This window comes from Diadema antillarum, unplaced genomic scaffold (assembly GCF_040938485.1).
Source record: "Diadema antillarum isolate AM-2024a unplaced genomic scaffold, OU_Dant_1.0 scf00000074, whole genome shotgun sequence".
In the NCBI taxonomy this organism is placed as follows: domain Eukaryota; kingdom Metazoa; phylum Echinodermata; class Echinoidea; order Diadematoida; family Diadematidae; genus Diadema; species Diadema antillarum.
In genome coordinates, this window is record NW_027270963.1 from 272,980 (window position 1) to 289,032 (window position 16,053).

Below are 16,053 nucleotides of genomic sequence, written 5' to 3' on the forward strand. Positions count from 1 at the left end.
CAACTCTGCTTGAACTTTCATTATTTTTCTTTTTATCTTGAGGACCATCTTCAATGAACTCAATAATCTATCAAAAAGCGTGTCATTTCACACAACAACACTCATATAAAAGGCTCTCTTATTAACTTGCCTCGGACGAAAGAAGAGATAAACATAAAATGTGTGACGGATCATCTTGTAAATCGTTAAAATTTATGAGCAAAATGTATGTCTTTCAGAGCAATATGATTATAGTAACCTTTCACTTAGGGGACAATCAAAATATTGCCTCAGAAAAATCATTGATTGTTTTAAGAGGTACACTTGTTCACTTGCATCATCATGAAAAGGAAACAGTAATCTCATGTAATATCATATTGCATTTATTGGTTAAAATATTAACCTGTATATTTAGTCAAGAATGAACGTGGCTTGACAACATTAAACGGATCTGATGATTTTCTTGATTTTATAATGGTTTCCAGGCTGAAGTCAATTTGAGTGGAAAAAAAAAACCTGAGAGTGAAGGAGGGAACAAACGAAACATGAAGAAAATGAAGGGAAGATGAAAGGTGCGAGGACCAGATACTGCAGGGAAATAAATACGGAAGTGTTTAGATGTATCGCTCAATATTGTAGGCAAAGATAAATGCGTCTTTTGCTTTTTTAATAAGTTAAAAGTTGTAGCTTTAAAGATGTATATATGTATATATATATATATATATATATATATATATATATACATATATATATACATGCATAAATATATATCTGATCACTTCAGTTTTCGTGACAATGTTAATCATCATAAAGTTCCACAATATTATTGTACACGCTTTTCATCTCACATAGTTTTACTCACCTTATCTCCTGTCACTAAGAAGTGATGTATATATGGATTTTTTTTTTTGATCAAAAAATTAGATTAGAAATTTGAATTGACTTGAAATATTATATAAAGTTATTTCTGCTCTCCGGTGGTCAACTGCTCATCGCATTGACACTATCTTTTACAGAATATATAGCATGAGCGTGCATAATGGCTAACGTCACAAATCATGCACATTTAATCTTCCGGAGGGTCTTTATCAAACGCTCACTTTCCCATTCGCCTGAAGTTATTGCTTAAAGAACAATATTATTTTTTCTGCATTGAATCCTTGCATGATCTGTCTCACGCCTGTAATGTCCGAGATGTTGTAAAAAAAAAACCAACAACAACACTGAAGTACTGTATGCCCTATTTTTTTCTTCAATGCACAAACCTCTTGCTTCGATGAAAGACGCCCAATTCCCCTTGGCAAATCTCATTTTTCATCTTAAAGGCGAAATTTTACACCATCACACTTGATCCCATCTGCTACTTGTGTTATCGCGATCAGATCTAAGAATTGTTTGGAATGATTACCGCTGTACAGATCCAGTTCTTTTCCTTGTAAAAAAAAAAAACCTGAACTTGTCTCATTGAAAAAGAGCTAACATGTTTGAAATAACTATGAAACCAGAGGCTAAAAAAATCACATGACTTAAATATAATTGGAACATGAAATGCTGTTCAAAATGATTCGTTTAGCTCACTGGTTAATCCCCTCTTTTTTTCCAACGCGGTACCTCTTTCTTAATTAAATAAGGTGTTTTAAAGGAAGGATGCACTTAACAATTACAATGTAAGAATATAACACGACTACTGCGGATGTCTTCAGCCAGAAACACCAACAAAAATCTAATTGTATGCATGTCTCATCTGAATTATTGACATGTAAGCTAATTCATAATCAACTACAAGTATAGGGCCAATATTCATTGCTGGCTCGGGTCTTGCAACAACATAATGTGTGTCATCTAGATGTGAGTATATATGTATATATATATATATATATATATATATATATGTAAATATAAATATAAATAAATGTATATATACAAATAAATGAATATATATATATATACAAACATATATACTGTATATGATATGCATATTGATGATGACTCTATGTATACAATTATGTGATATACATAATTCATACAATATCTTGATTATTCAGATGGATAGGGAATTAAAACAAATCTGATTAAACATATTAAACTTTTACTTTAAAAAAAAAATGAATGTAAAAATGAAAACATGAGAGTCTGGCGTGCCCAGACAGAATATGTTTGTCGTTGTTTGAGATTTTTTTCTTCTGTTACTAGTTCGGATCTTTGTTTTTTTTCTTCGAAAATGCATTAGATAGTTACAAAAACAAGAATTCCTTTAAAGGGCATTAAATTTTTTGAGAGAAGAGTATGCAATGTAAACTTAGACCAATATCTAATTGGTTAGAAAAAAAAAAAGCTTAATACAAGTTGTTATTACTATACCCATGTATAACTGTAACACAATTTGGAGGCAAACAGCAGAGATATTCGGTATGATTCATTCCACGCTTTAAAACGAATTAAGCTCTGTGTATCTGTCTTTATGATTACTTGTTATTTTGCTCAGGCACACAACCTCAAGCACTACAACCTCGGAGATAAATCGTTTATATCCTTTAGATTAATATCGTAGGCCTTGAAAAATATATGGAGGTATTTTAAACATAATTATTCAGTCATATCGCATCCCACGTACGCGCCCTTGATAATACGAACTTCTCCTTGCCCCAAGTCTGTAAGATACTTTGATCCACCTGAAATGATATCAAACATGTTATGAATCAATTTGTGCATGCATTCACCCTGTGTACACACACACACACACACACACACACACACACACAAACACATAAACACGCAAACTTACGTATACACAATGTAAATTATTTTCATAACTGCTCATGATTTAGAATGCACTGTACTAGATTATGATAAGCACGGCAAATTCATACTTAGCCCAAGAATTAAACAGTTTTGTTTCGCTGAGGCCAAAGGCGGAAGTGACACAGAATTGCACGGTCAATAACATGCATTTGTATGCTGGCTATGAAAGGGAATGAAAGAGCATATTACTTTATTTTTGTTTTTTGGTTATGATAATTGATAGCATTGATGTGAAACATACTATTTGTTTAACACGGGATTCCCCATGCTATGGAATCAGAGTAAATGGCTCACGATGGTAAACCATATACGAAATCAATGAATGTCACATGGTACCAACTTGACCAATATTATCTTGTTATGAGTACACTATTTGCGATTATACTGTAAACTGGTCTTATTATGCATACTATCATAATCTAGTAAAGCGCATTCAAGATCATGTAGGCCATGTAGATCATGGCCATACATCATGTAGATCATGTAGATCATGTAAGATCATGTAGATCATGTATTAATTAAAATATAACACAGCAAATGTAAACTCATATTGACAGCATTCTTAAAATTCATGACATTGTTATCCCGGTTTCAAAGCCTTTCAGAGGAATGTCGTAACCGTTTTGAGTCCTGTTCTCCGATATCTAAATCTTAGCTATAAAGATCCCTAAAAATAGTGCAACCAAACAAACTAACTTGTACACTTTACACATACTGATGCATTTTGCTTTTGATATGGTCGCCCCAGTGTGGAGTGCACGCGTATAGGAGGGTGTGATATGTGTACATTTCTAAGCGGATTTGATTTGTTATTGTGCTCAAAAATTCATCAGTTTAATAGGAGTTCGCGGATAGTCTCATTACTCTAAACTTCGTAGCTGTGTGAGAGAAGCCTGTAGCGTTACCGACTAAGGCTCAATATTTCAAAATAAAAACAACAATATTGACAAATAGAAGCAACCAAGAAAACCTTATTGAATGATATAAACTATGAACATATAACACCAGTTGATTTGACAAGGTCGCATGAATTGACCCTTGAACTCATCTTCATTTTGCTCTTGTTGCCTTTGATCTTCCGTATATTATTTCTTTCAATGCCTATCCTCTTCATTAGAGAACTGCTTCGTTTCTGTCTATGAGTGCAGTTGTGTTCGTATGATTTGTTTTATGTTTCCCCTGTTTCTTAGGCAATTTGCCCATTACTATCAGTTACTGCTCATAAGGGGACTGCCTTCTTGAATACAAGCCATGCTATCCAGCAGTTCCCTCTATTTCCTACAGCTTTTCCTTGATACAATTCGGTTACAGTTAGCCTATCATGATTGCATTCTCTTAAACTACGTTTTCTTCATTATAAACAGATGAGCTGCATTTGATAGTGCATGTATATTTTATGCAGTTGTTATATTGCATTTCAAACATGGTTTGGAATGAAATAAAATGAAATGAATAACATCTCCCTCCTCAAGCAGAATCTGTTCATCTGTCTGAAAAGACACAAATGAAGACTTTCGCTAATGCTAAAGTTGAAAAAATTGTTGTACCATGTAGTATCAACTACACTGTATACTCTCTGTCTGAAGAACATTTTTTTTTTTAATGCAAAAAGTTATTGATTCATATGAAGCATGAAATGTATTTGTATTACTTTTCTGTTAGATGGATGTAAAAAGTTCACTTGAATTGAATTTAACCATGCACTTTTTGATTGACAATTAGCAAAATCTCTCAGCCTTTGTCAAGTTCATTTAAAAAATTGTATACATTACGTTGATTATATGAATAATACTAATTACCATCAAAGTCAATATTGTATAGGAAATCAATGTGTGCAGATAAGACATTGCTATCTTCATTTTTTTTTCTTTTCTTTTTTTTTGACCAATGGAAAATCAACACTCCTGGATTTCTTCCACCTGTTTACTTACATGAGTCAGGCACCTTAATTTTTGCCGGAGTTGTTTTGATGCTGGACACCATTTTTCCTCGAGATAAGAACAAGAGGAAAACTGTAAGAGTCTTGAGAAGGTCTGGCGGGGAAGGCCGCTTCCTTTGTAGTCTCCACGGCGAGACTACGCGGCGTGGAACTGATGGAAGCAACCGATCGAATCGGGCTCTGGACTCCCCAAAGCGTGACACACACGCATCGCGACTTGCCGGCAGACATCTTATTGCCATGGCAACAATACGTCATTTCATCCCGCGTGATGACGATAGGCATCTGCTCCACTTGGTATTCACCCGACACCGGGCGGGCGAGCGAGCTTCTGCTAAGGAGCCGACACACCTTGCTGTGGGCATGGAGATGAAACTGAATAAAAATGTAGCAACCAACTGACAACAAAAACCACTATTCAATTAGTTTATATGCATTTTATTTTTGTCTTCTCTTTGTGTTCTTGTTAGCTTGTTTTCTGTCTGTATCGATAATAATCTAGCTGCTCCCTTTATGTAAAGTGCAATAAAAGGTATTAAAAGTTCCTATAACTTGTGGGAACAGCTGTAATACTTCTCATGATAGAACCTTCTCAAACCCTCTAGCGGGCCTGATAACAACTCCATCACTGTTTATGGATGTCTCTAATTCACCTTTTATAATAAGATAAAAATCTTTTTGTACCCTGAGTATTAATGGTCTTTTATTTTATTTTTTTTTAAAGTTTGGTCTTTAGTTGTACCCGTGCTCCTCGTCTTGTTCTTCACACTATTGGCTTTTGTTGAGACCTACGCTGAACAAGCTCTTGCTTTTTAGTAGGTTCCATCGTATTTCTCTATAGCATTCTTTTACTTTGATTGAACTAATACATCGACCGTTATGTACTATGTTCGTTTGTTGTTGCTGTTGTTGTATATATCCAAACTGGACATTATGTATTATCATATTTTGTTATATGTATTTTCCATCGAGAAATACGAAAATAAATTGAAATCTTTAGTAAAAAATAGAATTTTGCAAATTTTACCAGTGGTGTCTAATAGTAGATTAAAAAGTCGACTTTTGTATTTCGTTGCAGAGAATCTCGTTCAAGTAAGTCAATTGCCTGCATGGATCTGAACTGATGTATTTAATTGCTGTCTTTATAGTAAAGAAAAATCTGGTTGCCCGACATCAAATTTTATTGGTCGCGGTCCATCGCTAATCTTGAGCCCTGCGTGAAAACATACATACATACATACATACACACATACATACATACTTTTATGTAACATGATATAATCAATCCATAATTTGCAATTGTCATGATCCTGGCTAAGCTTCATAATAACATCGCCATATGAAATTTAAATGAGTTAGAAAGTGTCAAAAAAAAATATCAAAGGCTTCTTCCATCAATACGACAGTAACGCCTACATGAGATTCTGTATTCCTCCTGGCGAAACCAAAACACAATTTCAATCTTCTGAAGTTCAGCGTCGCCTGGAGGATACGAGTATATTATCACTTCTCCAGAAATCTGGCGGATATGAAGATGGTAAGCCGGCTGAAAGCTTCTCAATAATGCCTGGAAAACGGGGTAAATTGCGGTTAGCCACGTAAATCGCCTACATATAGAATTGAGTGTGATAAAAATATCAGTGTAGGCGTTTCGATAGAGAGTGATGTGCATGTAGAGTTTCATCGGTGTTGTTTATATATCTGTAACTTATCACCATGCATGATGCCATACTATGAGTATTGAGTATGACAGCAAATGTCTGTGTTACCCGGCCGTCCACCCAAAAACCTCATAAAGTCGCTGAATATCGATTTTCTATTTTAGGAATCAATACATTTTCAATCCTAAAGCTTTCATACGGAATGTGATTTCTCCCCTGAATTTCCCAAACAAACCACAAAAAATGGTTAAGAACTGGTTAGTCACCTGTTACACATACACATCTTACGTTTTGGAAACAATCGGCTTTGAAAGTTGAAGGCATTCAAAGTGGTTGCAAGTTAGACATACAAACACAATCAGGCATTCAAAAGGACCATGGTAGCCCGCTTCAAGGACAATTTTCTGCATCGAATAAATCTTGACCTTTGAATTATACTCAAAGAGTAAATTTAGATTATTTTTTATAACTTGTACTAGCTTGGATTTCGGCAACATTAATTTACTTTACAGTGTTCTTGGCTAGTTCAAGCTTTTTCACGAAAATGTGTTGAAAGGTGGCAGGAATTCTAACAAAAAATGTCTTTAAGACTTAGGAGAAACTAATGTTTCTACTTTATAGTTGCAAATCCAAGCAAAGCTACTAAATAGTAGTTCATGGATTTGTGTTTTGCGTTACTTTGGACATTTTGCACTGCTAAAGTTGTGGGAAATGAAATACTGAACGACTTACAGAGAATGAAATTGTCAGAATTGTAATACTAAGTGAAATGACAAGAAAAACAACCAGTTTGGTAATGGCTGATCGATACTTTACTGCCCCAACAGTAGAGAGTTGAACGTATATCATCAAACTACACTGTATATCATTGCAATATAAAACAAAGCTTTTCATGTCTTAAAAGCAGATGGATTCTTGTCTGAGGAATGGTAGCTAATTGGTTTTGACTCATAGGGGGAGCCTAGGATAATAGCGACGAACTACCGATTCATGAAGAAGTGGAAGTACGTTTGCATGTATGAAGGCTATGTTAAAGATGAAGATAATCATTAATGATAGATGTTCGTTTTGTCCAAAAAAGACGACTTGAAAGATAATAGATTTCTTTTATTGACGTGAGATTAGTAAATCAATGTGGAATTTGGTCCATATATTTTCAAGAAATTAGAAATGATGTTTTAAATTGTGTGGTGATTCAGATTATGCAGCAACTTATTGTACAAAATCTAAATATCAAAATTACATTTTTTTTTAACATTGTGAAGAAAAAACAATAAAATATTGAATAAATTATCATGACGATGATATAAACTTATTTCGTATCGTATACGCGTACCAAATTTCATATACAAAGTGCTCCATCATTTGTTTTTGTGAATGATAACGGGAGAAGGGTAACAAAATATGGTTTCGGTTGAAGATATTAGTTTACTGAGTTTTGAAATGATGGAATGGATTTAATTAAAAATAATAATGAAAAAAAAAACAACTCATGCAGTATGGAGGGCTAAAAACATAGAGAGAAAAAGAGAATTTTTGTTAGATTATATTTCATGTATTGTAAAACCATTGAAAACCGGGTTGATAAGAATCTTTTTTTTTTGGGGGGGGGGGGGTTAGATTATGAGCATAAAGACGTCTAAGTTAATGATGCAGATGCTTTACAACTTTTACATAATTTTCAATTTTCCCCATGGCAAAAAACAAAAATAAAAACGAACACATGACGAATCTCAATAGTTAACACAGCAGACATTGAGCTAGAATACAGCACTCTTAGCAGTATCTGTGAAGCCAGCTTGGTACAATCTTTGAGAATTCCATTCATGTAAAGGTAGGCCTATACATCCAAATGATTCAAGTGATTTTAAACAAAATTAAGGGACTTAGACAGAGATTTTGATTTTGATTTTGCAGATTTTGGTAAAGACCAAACGCAATCACGCATTGTTATTTCTAAATGTAATGATGATCACATATTCTCACATAATAGTGATAAAGAAAGAAAATACTATATGTTTTCCCGGTCAATTTCATACTTTTGTCACTCAAATTCATTAATGTGCATTCAAATTCACGCAGCGCACGCACGCGAAAATATTCGGGCATTCAAATTCAGAATCCGAGCGATCAATTTCATTTATGGGCGTTCTATTTCGTTTTCGTGAAATCAAATTCACGATTGGGCATTCAATTTCAAAATGCGAGCATCGACTTTCCTACTCGTGCATTCAAATTCATGCGATAGTCACGTGATAGTCCCAATGAGCTTGTTTGGAGCGTTCAAATTCATTTTTAGGCGATCAAGTTCCTACTTCGTGCAATCAATTTAACGAGGAAAATGGAGTAGACTTTTAAGAAAGGAAAAAGGGCCAACACAACCAACAAAGGCTTGCATATAGTGTAATTATGGTTGTTTACAGGTTCTACATTGTTCTCTGTTCATGTATTCTTTGTTTTTCATCTCAATAAATTTCAAATTGCAATGTCCAAGCAGCAGTGCATCCAAACAACACAGCGACTAGTAATCATATTTCTTGGTGATACTGCATGCTGACAACGCCCCAACACCAACCACATAATCATGATAATGACAATTCATCAATTTAAAGACAAACTGACACACAATGATCTCACATAGTCCCGCAAAAGTAAATCAATAAGACAGCAATACACAACAAACAACACGTATAAAATGTTAAAGTATCAGCTTCAATATAGTCGAAATTGTTTTTTTTTCCTCGAAAGTGTCAAACAACCCTCTGTATTATGCTCGTCTGTAGGCCTATACAGTGTCTAATTTTTGTTTGTTTGTTTCGTTTTCCATCAAACAAGATGGCTGGATAACCCATATTCAGCTGCAAAAGCTGGCCTCCCATAATATGGGGTCAAGTTTGATGTTCTGCTCTTTGCGATGAATAAATGAAGTGGGATCTTTTACGTGCATGAGTTGTGACTCTCTTACACATGGGACCTCCATTTTATGTCCAATCCGAGGGACATGTGCCTGTATATTCCTATTTGCTAAGCGCGAGTTCAAAATTGTCAATGAACAGGTGGACCTCTATACTGCAAAATAAATAATCATCAAAAATCCCAATATATTCAAAGCCAAATGAGAAACACATGCATACACGACCCCAAACTAACTAAATTCAGGACTTCTTTTAAATTGAACGCAGTTATTTGGAACATGGTTGCCTATTCACGAATTTGAATGACCGACGAGATTCCGTCGCCAGCTTGACATGAATTTGACTGCTCATTGATGAAATGCGTGCTCCTCTCTTAAATTTGAATGCTCCGATAGTGAATTTGAATGTTCCGATAGTGAATTTGAATGCTCCGATAGTGAATTTGAATGCTCCGACAGTGAATTCGAATGCTCGGATAGTGAATTCGAATGACCGGATTTTGAATTTGATTGCTGATTCAGTGCTGCGAGCGTGGAATGCGTGAAATCGAATGCTCGGAATAGGAACTTGAATGACAAAAGTATGAAATTGACCGGGAAAACCTATATTATCTGATAGTTTGAAGGATTTAACGGTCTAATCCTTATATATTTCACAATATTTTACAATTATTAGCTAAGTATGTATAGAGTCAGGAGCATAATAAGAACATAATTTATAACGATGGGACATGACGTGCTGTCTCGGCTTAATTAAAGCTTAAACAAAAATAACAACAACAACAGTAGTAACTGCTCACAAATTTTGATTCATTCAGTTGTTCAGAAGGTTGTGCGTGTGAAGATAGCACAAAGGGGGAAGGGGGAACCTGTCTATAAAAGCGTCTCTGGTTATACTCTCGCTCGAGCTGTATAGATAGATAGAGATAGATAGATAGATAGATAGATAGATAGATAGATAGATAGATAGATAGATAGACAGACAAATAGATAGATAAATAGATAGATAGATAGATGGATAGATAGAAAGGCAGGTAGATAGATAGATAGGTGGGGGACACATTGAGTTCACTTAGTGCCGTATTAAGGTCCTGTAGACTATAGTCATCCCTGCTGTACTGTATCAATCTTTCTGTGTCGTTCATTGTCATACTTCTCGCGTTTAGAGTGAAGGAGATTGATTCTTAACTATCAGAAATTCACCGGATGAGATATGAGATACATTCAAGTCTATTGAGATTTTGCACGTGTGTTTCATGAATGCTGCAAAATCACCGCCTCCTCTCACCTATGGCATCTAAAAAAAACCAACAACAGACAAACACACACATAAGATGAAGTAATGTCGGTGCCCCAGCTGTAGTTGTAAATCCGCGAGAATCTGCGGATTCTGAGCATTTGTCCCGTCGACAACCACCTGAGCCACCCTCGGGACAAGCTTTGTCCGAGGAGGGATCGGCAGGAGGATCTGTCAGCAGAAGTAGAGCCGTTGAGGGCGTGAGAAGGCTCTGGACATTACTCTCCTTATGTGACACGTTGCTGCCGATGTGGGGATACGATTATTTACAGAATTGTATCACTGAAAAAGTATACGAGAGGCTAAATCTATATAAAATGAACACAAACAAATAATCAGTACACTGACTAAGCTGACACATAAAATCACGAAGAGCGAGTTGAATATCAATGTTGTGTGTGTTTGGTTATAAGCTATCGTTCAACCTGATTTTAGTACATGTACCAACCTAATTGGAACCGCTGATAAACAAAGCTGATACAGTACATAAAATTAAAAAGCAAGAACGATAGAACGCGATAGTCAATAAAGTGTCCTGATGAACCCCGACCAAGGACGGAATATAAAAGAAAACACATACGTTGCCGCTTTCTTGTACAATGGACTCGTTTCTAACGCTTAGAATTGCACATCCCTCATCCATGTCAACACGTTCATAATAATATTGCAAAGCATAAGGCCGTGTCACACCTTTCCGGGCAAGCTACGAGGGCTTGTAGCGAGTAGGGATTTTCCAGCACGCAGGAGAATTTTCTGCAGGCGGACAAGAATGTTTGCGAGTTTCGCACTTTTGTCTTACCTGCTAGACGCGTGCCACTTACCTTCTACTTGCGTGTATTCCGTGTGACCTGCGTGAGAGCTTTGAAACCGATCCGTTTTCTGACCTACGGGTACTGCGAAGTACCTGCGTTGGAGTTGCCTGCGAGGTGCTGCCGGTAAGGATCTCCTACTGGTGTTCGGCTGCGTGTACCTCTGCAGACAAACCCCCGCGAGTCACTGGGAACAAGTTTTGGGCATGATCAAGGCCTTGTCATGCCGTATCTAGGGAAGTTTTGCGGGTTGATTTGCGGGGAAACAAATTTGCTACCCGGAGCTCTCTGCAGTTGGTCCGCTCATGACAGTACCTAGCACGTATCTTGCCCGTATTTGCCCGGAGGTGCGCACGCAAGTCTGATTTACCCGCAGCCAAGTTTTGATGATGACCAAAACTTTTTCCGGGTGAGTCGCGGGGTTTGCCCGCAGAGGTCCACGCAGAACGCCAGCAGGAGACCCTTAGCAGCAGCACCTCGCAGGCAACTCGAACGTAGGTACTTTGCAATCCCCGTATAATGCGGCGAAAATACCCGCAGGTCACACAGAATACCCGCAAGTAGAACTGAAGTAGAACGCGTCCAGCAAGTAAGACACATGCAAAACTCGCCCAATTCCTTGTCCGCCCTCAGACATTGTCCGGTATGCTGGAAAGTCCCTACACGCAACAAGCCCGCGTAGCTTGCCCGGAAAGGTGTGACAGGGCCTAAACACGGTTGCAGGTAAATAGAATTTGCGTGCGCACCTCCGGGCGACTACGGGTGAGATACGTACTTGGTACTGTCATGTGCGGGTCATCTGCGGGGACCTCCGGGTAGTAAAAAATTTTTTTCACAAGTCGCACGCAAGGCTTGCCCGGAAAGGTGTGACACGGCCTTAAAGAATCTGACTTGATTTGACATTCTGACATAGTATGTGCATGATGCATGCATGGTATCATATCCTCTCTAGTTGTGTGTAACTTGATTTGTGTAAGTCCAGGGCCCTGTTTTATGAAGAGTTACAATTGATTATATAGTTGATTTCAACTGTAAGTCTATGGCAGCCTGTGTAGTAAGGAAACTTAAAATCGATTTTATCGTTTGATAAAACGGGGCCCAAAACATAATGTGTAATGTAATTTTATGATGTATAAATCGCTCATAGTGGAGCGATGACTTTATATTAACATCATTTCATACAAAATATCTATCAAAGCAGAAGATTTTTTGTTTTTGTTTTGGGGGATTGCAGAAAAAATGAGTAAGCAAATTGATGTAGGCCCTAGCTGTACTTGACACTTTTGTCGAAAAAAAAAACTCCCACATTACATTGTACTGTATAACAAAGATATCCCACTTGAATGAAATGAAGTCATAATTGTGAAAAAAATTTTATCACATACTGTACAATGTACGACAGTACAAGTATTTTTAGGTGATCCGAGAATCCTCTCGGATCACCTTCTGTATCTGTACTGATTCTTTGTTCTTCTTCTTCTTCTTCTTCTTCTTCTTTATTTCTCCGCAAAAGTTGTGTAGAGACTAGCTCAGAAAGTGCATTGCCTATGAATGTCAAACTTATACCATATGTGTATCATGTCCCAAAGACGACATGTCAAGTAAAATCGTAGTGATCAGTCGACCGTGACGTCACTATGACGTCATTATATGAAAACACATTTTCAATCATATCTCATTAATGGAGTGGAATTTCTCAATGAAATTTACGTCACATAAATTTCAATTCAAGGGAATTCTACCCATATTTTCAGAATTCCTCGCATCGTAAAGACGTGCGCGTACGCGCGCGTTGAAATATTTGTATGCTCCAATCAAGCTCAAATTTTTTTTGCATACGTTTCAGACCATTTGGAGCATTTTTTGAAAAATTGAAAAAATTGGACGGACGCGTACGCGCGCGCACATATACGCACGTACAGCTCATATGCAACAGAAATTTCCCGATTTTTTACATTTATCGGATGTCTGAAAAGTCAAGGAATATTTCTAGCAAGTTTCAAGTCAATCCGACTCAATATGACGTCATACGGGACTGTCAAAGTTGAAATTCCGCGCGCGCGTCAATGGCGATATACAGTACAACAATGCCCCAAAACCGCCAATTTTAAATCCGATTTTACTCGTCAGGATGGACGGTGACCCCCAATTTTCTTTACATATTCTGAAAGCTGATGAGTTGTACATGTCAGTTTATGGGTTGGCGATACTGAAAAAGTGATTCAAAGATATCAAATTTCTTAATAAAGTAAAAAAAGTAAATTTTCAAAATGACGTCATCAATTTTCAAGTTTACTTGGGCGTATCTCACTTATCCTTTGCCAATTTTCACCCAGATTTCAGTATGTTGTAGCTTATTAAATGTTCCACCATTAATGTAATTACAACATTTTGATTGGATGGCGGCATCACCTCGTAAAAATGGATTAAATGTAATCTTGTCAAATTTGACCAGTTTACGTGTTATCTCTATGGGAGAGCAGTTTTTCTGGCAGTGAAAATTGACATGACTATCTTTTTCGAGCATTAGCTCACTTATGCTTCGGTGAATTTTTCCCAGATTTTAGTATGTTGTAGCTGAGACTTTGGGCTATCGTTAATGTGCCCTCCATTTTTTCATACGAGGCCGGCATCACGTCGAAAAACTTGGTTGAAAATGGCACGTGGCTTCGATGCAGCGTCATTTTGCTTAATACACAGGGCCTATGGAGCATGAAATAGGTCATTGCATAGCGCATCCGACTCGTAATCCTAAGGTCCCTGGTTCGAGCCTCACCCTTGCCAATATTTTTTTTTTCAAACTCTTTTTTTCTTCTTTTTCTTTATTTAGTCTTAATCTCCCTTCCTATTTTTATCTTTTTCTGATTTTTTAATGCTTCTCCTTCAAATTTCTATAAAATAACATAATTTTTTCTTTATTTTTCTTTCTTTCTACTACATTCTGTGCAATAGATGAAGAACAACAATGGTTATCAATCCCATATTTTGCACATGTTTAGTTCATGTCACCTACATTATTTCATAAAATAACAACTTCTTGATCAGACACCATCTTGGGTATGTAAATTAGGGTCAAAGGTCATAAATGTTTCATCCTGTATCTTGGTGAATACATGTCCTATCTTTCCAATATTTTGCACACACAAAGATCACGTTACCAGGATCATTTCACAAAATAACCATTTCTTTCTCAGATGCCATCTTGGCTGTGCAAAGTGGGGTCAATGGTCAAATATACTTTATTCTGTATCTTCGTTATAGTGTATACGGAATATGGTACCAAAGATGGCAAACCCGACTCCCTTTTTTTTAAATGAGAATCCAAACATCACACGGCCAATGTCCATAACCACAGATGAACCTTTACGGTCATGCCTATTGGGATCAGGACTCAAATCATTGACTTTCGAAGAGATCGGATCACCTAATTTGTCAGTGTTGACAAATTCCGAGTCTAGTTTCTCTTGGTATCGACCAACATCAGGTTTTGCGTCGTGCATTCTATGAATACAACAACAAAAATACATTGACACGCTGCAGAATGATCATCTACTACGTTTATTTCAAAATATATATTCATTTGACAGTTCATTATAAAGCTTTGATAACATTGTATTATGATAGACGTAAACGTAAACATACTGAGTTTACCCCTCACCTTTAAACAAAGGATTGTAAAAGGAGAAAAAACACACACTAAAATTCCTTTAAAACGACTGAAATGATAGAACTAATAGCTTCTATGAACCACTGAACATCACACACTGAGAGACTCAATGAATCATTCAAATGGTCCCGAGAAGTAGTCTTCCCAAACATTCTACACTAGTCATTCACCATTATTGCAGTGAAGGATTCGTGAAAATTGATTTTTAGAAATCCAGCAAACAAAACTATCATCATCAGCCCATGATTGTAAGAGAAAAGAAAAAGGCATAAATGCGTCATAAAAACACCCATGTTTTACATTTTGGCAACATACCGCACTCGATTAGTCATTAAAAAAACCCCCCAACATATTACAAATTATCAATAAAAACAATAGAAATCATCTGAAAAAGACCTCGTATAGTTTAACCATGGTTAGAAGCATTAAGTAAAAGTGACGGTAGTAATTCCTTGACACCCAAAGTAAAAATTACTGACGAAAAAATGGGGAAACATGTACATGTATTAGCAATGAACAGTGATACCTCAAAAAATTATTGCGCGACTAAACACTACACTTCGTGGCGCTGTGAATACAAAAACAACGCAAAACAGTGTGTACCATAGCACTCAAATCCACAGTTGTTGTGGTTTGTTTGCGGTTACAACTTGTAACTGCAAACAAACCACAACCCACGGGCCTAGAGTCTGGCTGAGTATACAAGTAGACGTGTATAAATGATGAGGGAATATGATATTCAAAATAACAGCCCTATCAATATCTCTCCAACCCAGACTTGCCGTCTTTCCAAAATCATCAGCGATCCATGACAATGAGCTTAATTCAGGCAATTTGTCAAATCTTTGGCACATCAGTGGCTAACCAGTGATCAAAACAGTTAACCACACTACTTGAAATCCCATCATCGATATATCCAGCCGCCCATTCGTTAAGCAAGTTACACTGTATAACCATTACACCAATGATAATCAAGAATTTGACA